Consider the following 19303-nt stretch of genomic DNA (forward strand, 5'->3'; position numbering starts at 1 on the left):
CAGTCTAGCCTAAAGCCTATCTCCCATCCAAGAACGAATGAAGTATGACCTGACTTAGCTTTTTTCCAATCTGACAGGACAGATTAAGTAGCCTAAACAGATTAATGTGAACAGAGATTTTAACCAATTCCATTGGACGTTTTTATTTTTCTACTGATTCCTGTTAGGCTTTTAAAATTACTGAATATATACAATATACAATAGAATCTACCACAATAAAATACTAATGTAAATACTTTATTATTCAACATGATTAGTGTATATTGATTATTGTTTATTGTATTATTTAATATTACATCCTTTTGCACACAGAGCTGTTTACCTGGGAGGTTTCATTTGCAACTCATATCATGGTATGATGAAGTTCTCTTTGGACCTCTTTATTCATGTTAGTGAACTGAAGATCAGATGCCTCATAACTGAAGCATCTCTCTGAAGCCTAGAGAATAGCTTCCTCATTAGTGCTTTCAAATGTGGGCTTTTTGAGGGCTTTATTGTAATAATTCTAGTGAAATTTGATCCATTTATATGTTATGTCAATGTCTGAGTAATATATGACCCAGGAAGCTTTAGATCACCACCCTGATCATATTTAGAATTGCTCTGTCAATGTTCTAAATTAAATGTCATAGGTTGCAATCCTACACATAGTGACAAAAGAACAAGTCTTACTGAAAACATGGAATTAATTTCTGAGTAATTGTGTGGAGGATATTGCATTGTTGCCTTTGGAGTTTTGTTCAGTGGTTAAATCTGGCAACTACAATCTCTTTATTTGATTTCAGCTCTTCATTAGCTTTGATTTTTCTTCTAAAGTTGCATACTTTACATAGTAGAGAATGCATTTAGGAATGGCAAACAAAAGAATCAAAAGCATAATTCATGAGATATTTTTGTTCTGAACAATGTATTTTATGCTAAGGTTGGTTCTCATAGGTTACCTATTGCAGAAATTTTCATGAGCCTGCAAATGTTGGTATTGCATTCCACTAATATTTCAAAAGGCACAGAGCGTGACCATACTATGCTTTCAGAATGGCAATGGAAAATTGTGTGTGTGCAATCACATATTAACAGAAAAGAAGCATAATATGTAGCAAATTAATAGATCATTTGCCACATACTATTTAGAACAGGGGATCTGCAAAATGTCGGAAGGAGATGTATCCTTAATTTTCTTTCAAATGATGTATATTTGTGCCAGCCTAAAGAATATTGAAATAATAAAAGTCCTATTTTAAAATGTTCTCTTCGTAAATTTATAAAGACTTCAATATTATATATTTCATTCAAGTTGTGTTAACAACCACCACGATCATAGCCAGCTTCACCCTTTACTCTTACAACTTTTAAAATGTTAAAAGAAAATGTGAACATATTTGGAGAGGGGCAACATAGAAACCCAATAAATAGATAGATAGATAGATAGATAGATAGATAGATAGATAGATAGATAGATAGATAGATAGATAAATACATACATAAATGTAAGAATGTTATATTGTGACAATATGTTGTAAGTAGCATGCTGAAACATTTATTTCAAACCTTTCAACTGGTTGGAAAAATATTTTTAATAGATTGAATTCTTTTTATCACCATGGGTGAAAAGAAGCTAACAAATAAACAGTGATTTAACCCTTCTTTTTCTTGCAGGAGAAGAACAAATAGGTGATGGTGAAATAAATTATTCTTCCTGGCCATTAAGAATGCCATTATTGCTTTGTATTGAAATAATGAAGCATTGGGGAAAAAATGCAGAAATAGTTAAACTGGGGGGGAAATGCTGAACTAGTACTCAATAGATGGCACTTCATTGCCGATAAGGCACGTATGAGAATGCTTGCATGACGTTTCTTCAAGAAATATGGTGGGCTTCTCATATTGCAGCTTGGAAATACTAAGCTGCTTAACTTTACTTAAAACCGATTACAGTATATGGAAACCGTAGTCTCTGGATCTGAAAGAAAGAAAGAAAGGGATATGGATATTTAGCCAGAGGAAATATTAACGGCAATTGCACAAAATATGTAGTAAGGTCAGAGAGAGGAAGAAGATGAGAAATCTATGCCACTTCACTTACGATTGACATTGATATCAGCTATGATATGCTCAATGCCAGGGATTCTGTATTTCTTACTTAAAGATTTTTTACATTCTTTTATTTTTTATTTATTTATTTGTCAAGCATGTAGAAGGCAGTAAGTATTGATATAAACATAAACATTAGCAAATGTATAAAATAAGGACTCAAGCCCATACTGCAGATCTTGCATTAGATGCAGCTTTCAAAGATATTCCAATAGTTGCTGCTAGATTTTTAATTGTTTAATATAGAAAAAAAGCAATTATCTTCATTATATTCATTAATTTTAGTCTATAAATTTGCATCTATAAATCAAATTCAGATTTGTGTTTTATTGTCAAATCAGGTATGAAATCTAGCATTGAGCAAATCAGGTGTACCTGGAAATAGTAACTGCATCTTGCCACAAGTATCTTTGTATTGTTACCATATTCCAGCTTGCCATTGGATTCATTCCTGCATTCCTATATAGACGTCACCTTCTAGTTGTCTGTTCCTTGAGTGGCTATCTTTGCCCCAAGAAGGGTTTCTACCATTTCTGCCTTGTTGACGGTTGTGCTAGAAGAGTTTTTTAGCTGATGCTAAAGGGCCCAGCTTGTCCTTTGCTGATAGTGATTGGAATGTTGCCTACTGAAAATGCTCATCCTTCTGCTTTCATCTGCAATTCCTTTGCCAAGTGTCCCTTGCTTGCTCTCTATAGGGAGGATACGCATTTTCAGTTGAAACTGGGACTTAAGAGGATGATATATTCTAAAGTGAATAAGTCTTTTCAATCTGAAAGGTTTTACCTGCTTGGTCCTTCATCTATCCATCTACTACAGCCACTGCAAACCACAGATTGAATAGTAAGGATAATAGTGGCCACCCTCTGAAAGACATAGAATAGAATAGAATAGAATGAATTCTTCATTGGCCAAGAATTCTTCATTGGACACACAAGGAATTTGTCTTTGGTGCATATGCTCTCGGTGTACATAAAAGAAAAGATACATTTGTCAAGAATCATGAGGTACAACACTTAATGATTATCATAGGGGTCAAATAAGCAATCAGGAAACAATATTAATAAAAATATTAAGGATACAAGCAACAAGTTACAGTTATACAGTCATAAGTAGGAGAAGATGGGTGATAGGAATGATGATAAAAAAACTAGTAGTAATAGTGCATATTAGTATTTATATAAAAATCTGTAGAGATTCTCAGTCTTCCAGGTCATGATTGTCCCAAGGGTGCTTTTTTAGGAGGCAACTAGACTTCCTTGGTTTTTTTTAAAAAGACATTTTGCTTCTCATTTAAGAAGCTTCTTCATCTCTGACAGGAATAGTGGGAAATGGAAGGATTTATGTTCCTTGCAGGTAGCTGGTAATTTGCATTCCTTTAGAGCAGTGATGGTGAACCTTTCTTTCCCTCCGGTGCTGAAAGAGTGTGCGTGCAAACTATCGCACATGCCACACCCTTAATTCAATGACTGGAGAAGGGCAAAAACAGCTTTCCCTGCCTGCTAGAGGCCCTCTGGAGGCCAGAAATGGTCTGTTTTCCAACTTCTGATGGGTCCAGTAGGCTCGTGTTTTGCCCTCCCCAGGCTCCAAAGGCTTCCCTGGAGCCAGGGGAGGGTAAAAAAGCCCTCCACCCCCCCCTGGAGGCTCTCTGGAAGCCAAAAGTGCCCTGCCAAGCCTATGTGCATGCCAAAAATCAGCTGGCCAGCACATACATGCATGTTGGAATTAAGCTAGGGCAACAGCTCACGTGCCAGCAGATATGGCTCCACGTGCCACCATCACTACTTTAGAGGATTGTTGAAGTACTTGGAGCTTTATCTGTGTCTTCAGAGTCACCTGAGTAGTGCTCCTGGTTCCTGTAGTCTGCAATTTTTCCTTTGTAAATCCATTTCTATCCCCATTCCATATCATTCCATGTCATTCAAAGGGTGTTCATTCCAAATTGTATATCTAAAAGTCCATAGGGTTTATATAATACTAGATTACAATGTCCTTACTTTATTTCCCCCCCAAAAGCAACTTTATGTCTTCCTCTCCTATAGATAATACTTCTACTTTTCTCTCTTCCACAGTAGTTATTGGTTTAGTATACATCTGGGATACATCTCATCACTCTATCTCATCTCACCATCTTTTTTCTGGTGCAGTGGCTGCTTCTCTTTAATACCCGCATGGCCCTTACTGCATGTGAGATTGACAGATTATTTTTCATGATCTGTGCTGGTGGTTCAAGCATTCTGTACATGGGGTTGAGCATTCTTTATAGCAGGGTGCTCCAATCTTGACAACTTTATGACTTGTGGACTACAACTCCCAGAATTCTGGAAATTGAAGTCCTCAAGTCATAAAGTTGCCAAGGTTGGAGACCCCAGCTTTAGAGTAGGAATCTGATCTAAACAATGCTTAATGAGGAGTCTTGCTATAACAGAAAAGAAAATGCATTTACATGAAATATACTACAGAGCTAGGAAAAGCCTCACACATCATTAATTGCATTTCCCAGAAGGAGAATCAAAGAACATGTGCTCTGTTCTTTGAGAGCATAAGAAGAGAAAAAGGACGTGGCCTATGATTAGTAGAGCAGTGAAAAGAATAAACAGGAGGAAGCTGTCAAATATCTGTTTAAACCTGATTACCCCCCCATGGACAATAATTCATAAAATGCGAAAGAAAATGACATCAGATTCACTTCTCCAACGATATTGATGCTATCCCTATTACAAATATGATGTATAATGTATTAATACTGCACAAATATGTTTAGCATTAGATACATAGGAGTCAAAAAGCAAACACACTATCTCAAATTTACTTAGTGATTTACACTAACCTCACTTATAAAGAATGCAGAAAAGATAAGTAGTAGAAAGAAAACAGGTTTTGGGAGGTCTCCCCTCCCCCCACCTTTAGAAGCCATTTTTATTGGGGATGTGGTTAAAAAAATTAAGTGGAAAGAGTGAAGGTACAGAGATATAAGAGTACTATAAAACAATGAGACGTATCAGACAAATGGAAAAAAGAAATCACACAAGGACAAAAATGGTTTTTTTTTAAATCTCCTTCTCTATCACTGCCCACATATTTTTCTAAATCAAGTCAAACAGAAGAATAAGACACAAACTCAGGGGTGAAATCCATTTTTTTTCTATTGGTTCTGTGGGTGTGGTTTGGTGGGCGTGGCCAGGGAAGGATAATCAAAATCTCCATTCCCACCCCACTTTGGGCCCAGACAGAGATGGTATTTGCTGTTCTCTGAACTACTCAAAATGTCTGCTTCCAGTTCTCCAGAACCTGTCAGAACTTCCTGAATTTCCTCCCTGCACAAACTGCAGATTAGAGATTTAAAAATAGAAGCTTGTTTTCTTTTCCAATTCTATGATTGGCAAAGTTGACAGAGATCATAACATTATTTGGCTGGCTATTCACGTCAGCGAGAACATTCTACCACCATCACTCCTTTCCCACCACCATTAAGAAATGTTATAGCTGCCTTTCCCACCACCATTAAGAAATGTTATAGCTGCCTCAAGCTCTTTCCAAAGCCGGAGCCAGTAGATTGTCAGAAGACTATTAAAACACTGGTACTAAATCTGTCGTGGTTGGCTCTGGCCCAGCTCCTGCCCAGGGAATGTGGAGGTGGATGCAGGGGAAACTTCAACATGTCACAGGCCTGTGTTATTGCCGACAGTCAGTTCAGAGTTTAGTTTCCTTGGACGAAAAAGAAGGTGGGAGTGACTTGGAAGAGGGGGCTTGGCACACAGCCCAGGCAGTCAATCTCCATTATCTTCCATTGATTCGGATGAAGACGTCTTGGACCCACGCAAGCACAGAATTATGCGTAGAAGAGACCAAGTAAGGACATATTACCGGAGATAAGAGAGGCCACCTGCGTTTGGGTGGGGCTCCAGTAATTAGGGCTGCTGCTATAAATACAGCATGTGGGTTTGGCCATTGTTGAAGAGTATCTGATCGCAGTTCTTCAGAAATCCTGTGTTGCTGTTTTCTGGACTTTGTTTGTTGATTTTTCACGCCTTTGAAACCAAAGCAGAGCAATGTGTGTGTGTGTCTCCCTTCGTTGGAAGAAGAAGGGGTGTGAAGTTTCTTCACAGCTGCTAGCTAAGTACTTAATGACTGCTTAAGGGAAATTGTACAGACTACCCGGTTGTTTAGGGACTAGTGCTCTTTGCAATACAAAAAGAGTGCTCAGTTTATTTTGAATTTTGTGATAAAGAACATTGTTTTGAATTTTCAAACATGTGTGTGTGTGTCTGAAATTTGTATCCTTGAATTTTTGAGAGGTTCCTACCAGAGAGCATAACATAACTCTATGCATTGAACTGCTTTTCCAATTTGATTTCTCACTCTGTCCTGATAAGATTATCATCCTAGAAAAAATCTGCACAACATATATCCACATATAAAACAAATAACATATATTTGTTTTCCATTGCATATTCTCGAAGGTGGTGCTTAGAATCCCATTGTAGAATTATTCTTCTATATAATCTGTGTTAAAGAATATGGATTTACTTCAGATATAATGTTATTAGCATTTAGCATCTTTGCTGTGAGTTGGAAAATAAAATGTCATCAAACACTGCAGAAGGAAAATTAAAGTCTTCTGCAATGACAATAACAACATTAAACTGAAATAAATAGATACAGCATATATTTTCACTGTCTTATTACATTGCTGCATTTGGATGCTCATAACAGTTTTCAAAATCATGCCGCCCACACCACAGGATCTTGCTCCTCTTTAATTTTCTCTAATTTGTGTAGTGAATAACCAAATACTCATAATGCAATTAGAAGATAATCAGGCTTGTAATTATGTTAATTGCTGGAGACTTACATCAATCCTCCAGCAAAGTGATAGGATTTCTAGGGAACTATTAACAAGGCGAGACAGCAAAAGAGAGAGAGAGAGAGAGAGAGAAAGAAAGAGAAATGGGGGAGTTACAAATTGATGAATGGCTTATGCTTGTGTCACTGAACAATAATGATAACACAATTGTGGAACAGTTCAAAAGTGTCCCAAGGGAGAGAAGATTCAAAAAGCCAAACTTTTACATACTAGCATGTCATCCTCTTTTGTTCACTTCTCTATACACATTTTTATAGTGTCTGTGTCAGTTGTAACAATCATAATTACACAAAAATCTGGGTAAATTATTTTCATCAAACAATTAATTAAATTAAACATCCCTTCCCCTCCCTTCCCTTCCTTCTCTCTGTCTTTACTGGAATGGAATTCTTAATTTGCTTTACAAACAAATGCTCAAACGAAGGAGACTTTAAGAAAGAAATATTCTTTTAATTTCCATATCCACTCAGTGGCAACATAAATATGCCAACACTACCACTGATAAAAATAAATAAATACCTTGTTTAATTATGTGATGCATATTCACCTGCTTGCTTAAACCCAGTAGTAAAAATAAATTCTTCCTAACCACATATTTATCAGGTGAAGAAATGTCACCACAGCCAGTCAATATATTTTAGAATATAAGAAATAAAAGAAAAAAGCTCCCACTGTTGGCTAATACAATTACCTAATACAATAATAGCAATCCACATGCTTTTTCAATTTTAAACTAGGGTTTAAGGAATAAATTTTTTTGGCATGCCAGAGAATTCAATTTATTAAAAGAAAAATCTATTTAAAAAAGAGAGAAAGGTTCATTTTATTTCAGCCAGAGTTTATGTAACTGGATTTTCCTATCTTTTCTATAATTGGTTTTTATCATATCATATAATGTTCAAAGTTTTTTTCTCATTTCATTTTTTACAATAATATCATGGAAACCTGATCTAATCTGAGGAAAAATCTGTCAAGCTTAAAATAACATGTAATTCTTAAATAACCTTTACTAAAGATTATAGAATTTGGTTGTGGTGATGAGTATGTTTTCAATTATTAAAAAGTCCTTCAGCTTCAGCTTCTGTGTTGATTTTATGAAAAATGTATAAAATTCCCCTACTAATGAATATCCAAAATAATGGTTCAACCTTCCCTTAATTTGTTACCAGACAGATATTCTGGGACAATTTGCAGAATTGCCTACTTGACAGTACCAAGTTATAAATATATTATAATAAATTCAAGAATTTCAACATACTCTTTCATATGCTCATAACAGTGTACTTTTCATGAGCAATACTGAGATTTAAAATTGTTCACATTAAATTCTATTCCTAATTTTCTTTGTGTTGCTTCATTTTGGTAACCTAATTTATGATTGGCCCAAGAGTAGTTATTTAAACTCAAAAGTTTGCAACAGCTAACTATCCTAACAGAGAAATATGTCTATGGAATTTAGATTTATTCTTCTTTGTGACTAATAATGCTATTATGGTCTTTTTAAAAACCCTGTTGCGATTATTAGATAATGAGAACTTTTGCTATTCTACTGGAAAGTTGCAAGAACTTTTATTTAGTGGCCAAGTTCATTAACTAGTATAAAGCAGAAATCTAATTTATCAGTGAATGAGCAGCTTATTAGAGAGTTGGTTATTATGTTAAACAACACGCCAATATTATTGCTTCGGACAATGTAACAGCGAAACCATAGTCAGAGCCATCCAGGTTTGTTAGCTGAACCCATTGTCGGGATCTGTCATTGGAATAGTGAATACACCTGCAAGTTCACAAATAAAAACACACCAATATTATACCTTACTTCACAGCTATGCATGAGCCTTTTCCACTGTTGTAGCTTATTTCAAGGTCAGTCTTCCTGTCACATTCACAATGGGTTTCTGAGAATATTGTACTCTTACAACAATTCTCATTCATTTCAGCTTCAGTTCCAAAGTCTCACATCCTTTTGCAGGCCATGCCCATTTGGTGCCTTCTGAATATTATTTTCAAGCCATTTCATCATCTTATTGGACTGTTTCTGATCTATTTTTTGGTTTTCTAGTATCCCTTCCATTCACTTACCCATTAGTATGAAGTCTGAACCAGGCAATACTTCCTGTTTCTGCACACTTGCAGACTTTCAATGCTCACAAAATATAAAGCACTGAGAAGCAAGTTTGGATTTCCTAGTGTGGCAGAAATTTGTGTAGAAAAGAATAATAAACAACAATCACTGGTTTTTTTCCTTTGGCAGTTATTATCATGTTTATTAATACATATCTGCACAGTAGTTACTTCATAATCACTTTTCCTGCTTATTGAAATAATCTCCTCTGGTTTCATAGCAAATGCTAAAACAGAACTGAGAGCCAAATGGAAAGCATAATGACAGTATACTAATAATTTAAAAATCCCTTTACTGTAGCTTTTATGTAGATTTTTAATCAGATTATCAATTTTTAACAACATTCCTATTAAATATAGTGTCAAATATAGTGTCAAACACTTTCCTATTGCTAATTCTTGATCTGGTTTAATTTTGAATGAGATTCCAGACATATAAAAACTATTTTGAATATCAGCCTGATAAAACACTAGTATTTATGCAAGGCTCCTCTCTCTTCCTTTCCTTTCCTTTCATTTTCTTTTCTTTTCTTCTTAATTTAAACTTTTATCCATACACAAAAATCTTTACCCTAAAACAAAATCGTTTAATATTTTAGGATACATTATTTCTAATGTCTTTTCTATAAACTAAAGGAAAATGTCAGCTTGATAAATTAAAAATGTATTACTGAATATTGTACATTAACGTACTGTTCAATAATTTTCAGGATTTATTAATGATGTGAAATACCAGGTGTTAAAAAGCAAGAAGGCCACTCTATTAAACCTTAGTTTCAGGTTAACAGGGATTTTCCCTATTACTTCATCTGTAATTTTCTGAATATTGTTGGACTGTTTATCTCCTATCATGTCCACATGTACATTTTCCTGCATTAGGTTATTGTAATCCTTATAATGAAATACAGTAAAACTGATGTTTAAACTGGGCTTCTTGCATCTATTGATTCAAAAGAGACAGTTCCATTTTCTACAGTGGAAGAACAAGGCACTGATTAAAAGGTCATAGGAAAACTGTAGAGAAATGTCAGGCCCACAGACTGACCTATTCAGAATACAATCAGCCCTTCTTTGAAAAGACAACATCTACATTATGAACACTGTAGATCTTACTATATTCTTTGTATTTCATTAATGGCGTTTGTGTGAATAATGTATTGAGAAAATCTTTCCTTCAAAAAAGACAGCCTCATAGTTTATTACATGCAGTGACATTAAAATATAATATATTATTCAGTACTACTCTGGCCAAGAGTTTACGGACATGAGGAAAACAGACAACATTATTACATTTTTTAAAAGAAACCTACATATGTTATTTACTAGAAGCTTATACAGTATTTTGTTTTGCAATTCACTTGCATTTTAGCTTTGTTATAGCTAAGAAATTCATTGTGCTTTCACCCGTTTCTACATAATGGATTTTATTTATACATACTGCCAACCATGTCTTATACAATAAAATTGTTTTTTCTCAAATGCTTTGCAATTTCATATTTCAGACTATACATCTCTCTTTCTTAGCACTAATTCTGGTTTAAATTTCTCTACTTTTAAATGTACAAATGGAATAGGCTATTTATTTCCCCATAAAACTGATTATCTTCTACATTGATGGGCATAGACCATTTTTATTTCTAAATTGTTAATGACTTGTAGTATTCACACAGAGAAGCACACATATTAGATTATATGAATCAGTTCTCTATCTATCTCTATCTAAAAAAAAAAAAGTTAAATACAGTGGTACCTCTACTTAAGAACTTAATTTGTTCCTTGACCAGGTTCTTAAGTAGAAAAGTTTGTAAGCAGAAGCAATTTTTCCCATAAGAATCAATGTAAAAGCAAATAATATGTACAAACCCATTAGGAAAGAAATCAAAGCTTGGAATTTGGGTGGGAGGAGGAGGAGAAAGAAGAGGAAGAGGACAGTTGCTGCTGAAGGAGGAAGGTGAGGTGAGGGGAATCAAAAGAATCCAAAACTTTTTTTTTTAAAGAGGGACTCTGAGGTGGTGAGGAGGAGCATTCTGAGGGTCCATTCAGCCACTATCCAGCTTGGTCTGTACCCTCTTTTATCCCTGTTTCTTAGTAGCATTTCTTCACCCATCTCCCAAGGTTTTTCTCATACACTATTATGCAGCTTCATTATGTAAACTAGTTCTGGGAAGAATGATAAGTTTTCAGTCTTAATAAATGCTTAAAATGAAAATGGGAATGGCTAAATGTATTTTTTGTGCTCTTAGTACATACAGTATCCTTTAAGAGAGAGAGAGAGAAGAACAGACAAAGCTGATGGTACAGTAATGTTCCAAAAGCCTGTTATTTTTTCCCTATCAAGAGAATAAGCAGCCGAGCTTTATCTGTATTAAGTGACAATTTTCAACCTTCAGAGATATTAATTGTATTTTTTGGTATATAAGATGCACTTTCTTTTTGCCCCCACCACCAAAAGTGGGTGGAACTGCCTGTGAATCTTATAAAACAAATGTTCCTGAAGGCCTGACCACCTTTCAGCCTCTGCCTCCCAGCAATTTGCCTCCTTGCAGCAAACAGCAAGGAGGCAAATCAGCTGATCAGCTTCAGCACAGCCCGATTAAGCACGAACAGCTGATTAGCAGTTGCATCAGCCTACCAGACTACCATTGATCAGCTATTTCAGGCTATGAGGATCACCGTTGCCCATCACCACCATCATTGCCCTTCACTGCCATTGCCGCCTATACTCTTCTATATGCACCCAATTTTTTGCCCCTGTGCACCCCATTTTCAGCCTCCATGCATCCTTTTTTTGGCCCATTCATGGCAGTGGGGATCACTGCCACCACAGCTGTTTAGCAAAAGTCCCCATTGCCTGGAATGGGCCAAAAACATAGAGACCAAAAATGGGGTATGTGGAGATGGTGATAGGCAAGAGCAGTGACTGGTGGTGATGGTAGTGATAGGTGGCAGCAATCCGCGTAGCCTAGAACAGCTGATTGGAGGTATTCTGGGATGCCAATCCAGTAATGGTTTGCAGCAGGAACGGTCGGGATTGCCATTCTGGTAGCAGAAATTGAGATGTGCACACATCTTTGCACCCCGATGCATGTATGCCTGTGTGAGTTTCAGCTTACACACACACACCGGAGGTGAAATCTCACATGAGGATACTTGTGCATGTGAGATTTTGCCATTTTTTGGCATTTTCTTTGCTTCCATGCCAAAAAAACTCCCCTGAAAAAACCCACCCAAATATAGCAGCTCCTCTGGCCAATGTGGCTCCAGCTTTTCCTCCTCCTCCTCTGCTGCTGCACCTCCTCACCTTCTCCACTGCACACAGTTCCAACCCCGACACAAAAAGGAGGCGGTGTCTCAAGCCAGCCTGGGCTGGCCGCCAGCACCGCTAGATCTCCACTGCCTCTGCCGCCAAGAATCCATACCACCACCGCCACCCCAAGCACTGTCTTTGGTGGGCAGAGCAGCAGAGGCTACACCTTTAGTGTCAACAGGCCAGGCAAGGTGGTTTTCCTGCCTGGGGAGGTGGCTCCCTGTTGAGTCAGGAGTGCCAGTTTCCTCACGTTGAGCCTGGAGAAGTCACAAGGGGCAAAGTAGGATTTGGGTCACCATTTAGGCTGCAGGTCTCAGTAAGGATCCAGAGGAGGGAGCTGAGGAACTGGGAGACTTCCCAGCAGGTGTGGCCTAGGCCTGCAAATGCACTGCTGTCCCTTCGCTTTCCGGCATGGCAGCAAGTGAAGGCACTGACTGAGCCCTGCTTAGCAGGCTGCCATCATTGCAAGTCCAGGTGAGGAGCAGTGGCTGTGCTGAGGAGAAGAAGGACCTGGAGGGTCATGGGGGCTGGGCTGCCCTCTGCCCCACTGCCTTTGGACAGGGGTTTTTTGGCATTTTTTTGCTTCCGCACATGGATGGAAGCAAAAAAATTGCCAAAAAATGGTGAAATGTCTCTCATGCAAGTGTCCTCGTGTGCAATTTCACTTTTGGCTACATGTGCAGAAGCTGAATCTCATGCAGGTGGGTGCATGCATGCCCACTGGATGCGTGCATGCCTACATCGGTCTCCAGGAGCAAACCTGGAGTGCCAGAGCTGAGGAACCCTTCACTGGGCCAAACCAATCATTAATCAGCTGCTCATGCTAAATCAGTATGTGCTGAAACTGATCAGGCTGTTTGCTACAAGGAGCAAATTGCTGGGAGGCAGAGGCAGGTTTTTTTTCTTGTTTTTGTCCCAAAAGCTAGGAATGTCTTATGGTCCATAGTGTCTTATAGTGTGAAAAATATGGTATATCCAAAACTGCTTGGAAATTTACTTTCTTCTGAAGATTGCTATTTCTCTACATTCACTATCAAAAAAAAGTTATGAACATTGAAAACTAGGCTATACAGTGATACCTCATCTTACGAACCCCTCGTCATACGAACTTTTTGAGATATGAACCTGGGGTTTAAGATTTTTTTGCCTCTTCTTCCGAACTATTTTCACCTTACAAACCCACCGCTGCTGCTGGGATGTCCTGCCTCCAAACTTCTGTTGCCAGGCAAAGGCTCCCCTTGTCGGGAAACCCCACCTCTGGACCTTCCATTGCCAGCAAAGTGCCTGTTTTTGAGATGCTGGGATTCCCCTGCTGGGATTCCCCTGCAGCATCGCAAAAACGTGGAAGTCCAGAGGTGGGGTTTCCCACGGAGGGGAGCGTCGGGGGAATCCCAGCAGTGCAAAAACGGGAGCTTCGGCTGGCAAAAGGGGTGAATTTTGGGCTTGCACACATTAATAGCTTTTCCATTGATTCCTATGGGAAATGCTGTTTCATCTTACAAACTTTTCATCTTACGGACCTCATCCTGGAACCAATTAAGTTCGTAAGACAAGGTATCACTATATACCTATCTATCATAACCCCATCATTACTTCATTGAAACCATTAATGGCTTCCTTACCAGCAGTACGTGAATTGATTCCTTTGGTTTTCACTGTAATTATTTATTCTGAGCCTTGGAAACTGTTTCATTGAAATTTGGGACATACATCTTTAAAACTAACTAACCTGATAGTTCTCTGTGATTTTTTTTTTCATTAATCCATTTACTCCTTCAAGTAAAAACAGGTCTTATACGTTAGGGATATTTTTCATACACATTTCTATCAACTCTGTCAGAGAGAGTTGTAAATCTGCATTAAACACTTGATAAAGATATAATACCTATCTTGAGAACCCAGTCAGAGAAACGGAGAAGTGTAGAAGGAAAGCAAAATTATCAATGCATTCAATTATTATGAAACAATGACCAGAGTCTAACCTGAACAGGAAGTCTATTCTTGATACTTACTGATGGGCCATCTATAACAGTATAAGTTCAAAGTGAAAGATGAGGAGAAATATAGCACTTCTGTTGAATTTCTCAGTGCCCTCACAACCATCATCTTTGACATGTAGACCCCTGGAAGTAAATAATGATTAAAATGTGAAATACTAATTCCATGATGTTTGACATGCATGCAAATGAAATGCTATTATTATACTTACTCAAAACACACTTCCTAAGAAGTTTCTCACTTCACACAGCTTGACTTCCAAAGAACAGAGTGCTTTTCTTGGCATCTGGCAGTAAAACACGAATAGTCTGTCATTAATGTCAGAAAGTGTGGTTTAAAGATTTTTCTTTTGGCATGTTTTTACATATTAGCAGACTGCTCACATGGCGGTGGTAGGAAAGCAAGCCAGAGAAGGCATTTCCTGCCAAAATTGAAAACAAATCTTGCGAAGGCCTCCCGCCCCTTTTTCTCTCTCTCACTCTGAAACACTTAATCATCTGCTAGTTTTTTAAGGCAGCATAAAAGCAAAGGTCTGTGACTTTATGTTTAATCATAGTATGAATAGAAACATTATTATTTCAAACTGATTTTTTTTTAAAAAAAAATGCTTGATTTTTATAACAGCTATGGTATCAATATAGAAATTACAGTGGTAATGATCTTGCATACATACCTGATAAGGGTCAGTACTATTATTTTTCCACCTCCTTTATTTTTCGCCCTTTGTATCCAGTATTTAATACAGTATTTGAGATATAAATCCAATGCTCTGGAAAACAATATTTTGTTTATTGCTTTGTGTTAGCACAGAGTATCAGGACAAAGCAGCATTATTGCTCTATCCTTCCAGCCAATTCTACTAAGTCACAAACAAATTGCAGTGAGAAAGGCAGTAACTAAATAGCAAATCCAGAAAATATTCTCTAGCTCTATCCTAGAAAACCCTTTTGTTTTCACAATAATGATATTATTCAAGTAGAAAACATTTCTCCTGATCTAGTGTGTTTTGAATTTATAGTGAAGCCATAATGCTTAAATAGAAAGTGAAGGATTTGTACGTTCAGAGAATAAAAATCTCTGTGAACTGGTTTCATCCATTTTCTGCTTATTATTTGTGCTGATGTTTCTGTCCTTTTTAAAAAAAAACAAAGGGTGCGGAGGATACAGGATAATAGCATTCTAAACTATTTATTCTTTAAAGAGATGCAATTGTAGCACAGTGTTGCTGGCTACGGGTTTCTTAGATCTTATCTCTGACACCAGGAATCTACAGGGCTGCCACTTGCCACCCACTATTTTTCTATACATTCAAGAAATCTTGAGCTACGACTACTATATTTACTCTGGATAACTACTAAATGGTAGCAAAGAGTCAAGAGCTTGCTATAGTTCTCTCCTGGAATGTCTGGTTGTCCAGGTTTTGAAGATCAGAGAGTAGACCCAGGTACAGGAACTCATTAATAATCAGTGGAAGGAAAACATGAAAGGAATAAGCAAATGGATGTAGTAAGATATACAGTGAACCCTCGAGTTTCGCGTCCTCGAGCATCGCGAAAGGGCTATTTCGCGAGTTTTCAACCCGGAAGTAAACTCCACCATCTGCGCATGCGTGCCTTTTTTCTATGGCCACGCATGCGTAGATGGTGGAGTTCCCCAGCTGGGAAGCTGGGCGGCTTCCCTGGGTCTTCCCCCTCTTGCCCCGGTAAGACCCCAGCGGCAGTGCGAGCAACGGCGTGGGCGGGCGGGCGGCACGCACGGGGACACCCCAGCTCCGCTCCCCAGCTGGGAAGCGGCCCCAGCAACAGCGTGGGCGGGCGGTGCGCGCGCGCTTGGGGAAACCCCAGCTCCGCTCCCCAGCTGGGAAGCGGCCCCAGCAACGCGCGCGCGCTTGGGGAAACCCCAGCTCCGCTCCCCAGCTGGGAAGCGGCCCCAGCAACAGCGTGGGCGGGCGGTGCGCGCGCGCTTGGGGACACCCCAGCTCCGCTCCCCAGCTGGGAAGCGGCCCCAGCAACGCGCGCGCGCTTGGGGAAACCCCAGCTCCGCTCCCCAGCTGGGAAGTGGCCCCAGCAACAGCGTGGGCGGGCGGGCGGTGCGTGCGCGCTTGGGGACACCCCAGCTCCGCTCCCCAGCTGGGAAGCGGCCCCAGCAATGCGCGCGCGCTTGGGGAACCCCCAGCTCCGCTCCCCAGCTGGGAAGCGGCCCCAGCAACAGCGTGGGCGGGCGGGCGGCACGCACGCGGGGAAACCCCAGGCGCGAGCAACGGGGTGGGCGGGCGAAGGGCAGGCGGCGGTGGAAGTAAAAACACCATCTGCGCATGCGCAGATGGTGTTTTTACTTCCGCACCGCTACTTCGCGAAAAATCGATCATCGCTTGGGGTCCTGGAACGGAACCCTCGCAATGATCGAGGGACCACTGTATAATCACTGCTGCTACTGCCACCTCAGTGGCTCCAACTTACTTACTTTTTTTAACATTTATATGGGTGAACAATGCAGACAGTACACTTCTGGGGAGCATACAAGAAGATAATGAAGAATATCAAAACCACTAAAAACAATGATGTTTAAAAATAAATATTTCAAATAATTAGTAATTAGGGACTGAAATTTATTATACATTTCCAGATGGAAGATCTAACCAAACTGACCCAAATGTCAGAAGAAATAACTTTAATTGTCTTTCTAAAGGCCTTCTAAGTCATGGTCAACTGTATATTGTCGGGCACATTATTTCAGAGAACAGGCACCATTATGCAAGTCCCACAAGATGACATCTCAAAGCACGATCCTAAAGCAGTGATGGCAAACCTATGGCATAGATTCCACAGTTGGGAGCCAATATGTGCACAGGTTCCACACGGAGCCAATATGTGTTGGCACATAAGCTGTTGCCCTAGCTCATCTCCGGCACCAGCCAGCTGATTTTTGGGTCACACAGAGGCTCTGGGAGAGCATTTATAACTTCTGAAGGGCCTTCAAGGGGATGGGGGAGGGCATTTTTGTCCTCCTCAGGCCCCATGGAAGCCTCTGAAGCTTGGGGAGGGTGAAAAACAGGCCTACCAGGCCCACGAGCATTTGGGAAACAGGCTTTTTCTAGCCTACAGAAGCCTATGGAGGGACAGGGGGGCAATTTTTGCCCTCCCCAGGCATTAAATTATGGGTGAGGGCACTTGCACAGGCGCGATAGTGTGTGCGCACGTGCTTTCGGCACCCGAGGGAAAAAAGGTTCGCCATCACTGTCCTAGAATATGGTCAGCTCATTGTAGGTTGAGAAAATACCACTGGAGGAAGCTCCAAATAATCTGGTTTTATGCCATTTACAGCTTTACAGATGATAATCAGCACTAATAACTTTCTCTAAAAAAAGAAAAATTAAGATTGGACAAAAGTTATTTAGATTTTGGGGATGTAGTAACAACTTGCTGAGAAAGAGTTGGGCCATTGCCTATTTCAAAGATGGCAAAACCACCTTATCTTTGAAGAAATCATTCACCATATGATGGATTCAACCATATGTCCTTTCTTCAGAATTCTTAACCTGATTTGAAAAAAGTGGTTTTGTCTATTTGAATTTTTATGGGCAGAAACTGTTTTACTAACAGTTAAGGTAAAGTACACAACCATTCTGTTGCTTGAAAGGCAAAGTCATATAATGACTTGGCTCTCTGATCCCTCCAGCCTCCAATCATATGGATTCCTGTATCAGGCTGAGATATAATTGCTTCCACTTATGTGTATATCTGTGACATTGCTTTTATATGAACTATCCTCCATAGCAAGAATAAATATTTAATTTTATAATACTATACCTATTCAATCAATATTTTTTCTAAATAAACACAATTGTCACAATACATTAATAAAACCCCAGTTCACATATTTCAAAGACAATTAAATCCAGGTAAAACTGCATACTCACAAATTCTTACCACTTAGATAATTAAATGAACATAATCCTGTATAGTAACATTATTTATAAATGACTGATTTAATGAAACGTGTGCCCAAAGTCTTGATGTTAATAAAACTGGAAGGCATGGTGGAAAGGATATATTATTTTTAGTCTTACCTTAAAAGTATAAAGAGTTAATCTTACCATATTACACTTGGCTGAGCTTTTATAAGATAAAAATCACAAACAAGTAATGCACAGTTAGTTGTTACATATTCTTCCCATTACAGTTGACAGGCCCATTAATCACATTGCGTATTTTACTATTAAGAGCTGTAAGGGAGATCAAATCTCTAGTAATTTTTCTTCTCTTTCATTTGATAAGTGTGTTGTTTCACTATGCAGATAAAATATTGTGTCAGTCATAAACAATCCCATGAGTTTTACACTTCTCCAGTTTGAAAATTTATAATGAATGACAAAGTAAAATTCCATGGGAAAATGGATTGTTTCCTTTGGCATTAAATTAAGCAAAGTGATCTCACAGAAGAAACTGTCTAGAATGAAGTACCTGTGGATATAAATGAATATGTGAACTCTCCTATTCATATTATGGTATTGATCATAATAAAGATCATATGAGAATTAGAGAAATCTAATATAGTTTGCAGTATGATTATGGTACATATGTCAAATAATACAATCTTCATGAATTGCTACTAGGGAAAAAGTGCTTATGGATGTAGGAAGACTTGAGTAAGCAAACTAATACTTCAGTAGTTTCAATATTTTCAAATGGTCATAATAGTAAAGGATTATAATTTTAAACAGGTGAAAGTGGCAAAGATACTGTCAGAATCATCTTCTTAGTAGATAAATCCATGGTACAGGTTTTAAATCTCAATAAATCATATTAAAACCATTTAGCTTCAGTTTTATTTTCAAAGTGAACTCTTTATTCTCTGGCAATAGCCACTTGCAGGGGACATGGGGAAATGCAGTGGGTTAGCAAAAATGGAGCTCCAAC

The 19303-nt window shown here is 38.6% G+C and overlaps 1 long non-coding RNA gene across 2 annotated transcripts; it reads right to left on the reverse strand.

Moving 5' to 3' along the window:
* Nucleotides 1-1626: 1626 nt before the first annotated feature.
* Nucleotides 1627-14754, reverse strand: LOC139165933 (uncharacterized). 2 transcript variants are annotated; one of them, XR_011558845.1, is made up of 3 exons: nucleotides 14596-14754; nucleotides 14399-14509; nucleotides 1627-1960 (listed from the first exon to the last, which is right to left on the reverse strand). It is a non-coding gene; the product is annotated as an uncharacterized lncRNA (long non-coding RNA). The 2 variants fall into 2 exon arrangements; XR_011558844.1 differs by lacking the exon at nucleotides 1627-1960 and adding an exon at nucleotides 2875-2954.
* Between the last annotated feature and the right edge of the window lie 4549 nt (nucleotides 14755-19303).

The sequence above is a fragment of the Erythrolamprus reginae genome, chromosome 3, assembly GCF_031021105.1.
Source record: "Erythrolamprus reginae isolate rEryReg1 chromosome 3, rEryReg1.hap1, whole genome shotgun sequence".
NCBI lineage: Eukaryota > Metazoa > Chordata > Lepidosauria > Squamata > Dipsadidae > Erythrolamprus > Erythrolamprus reginae.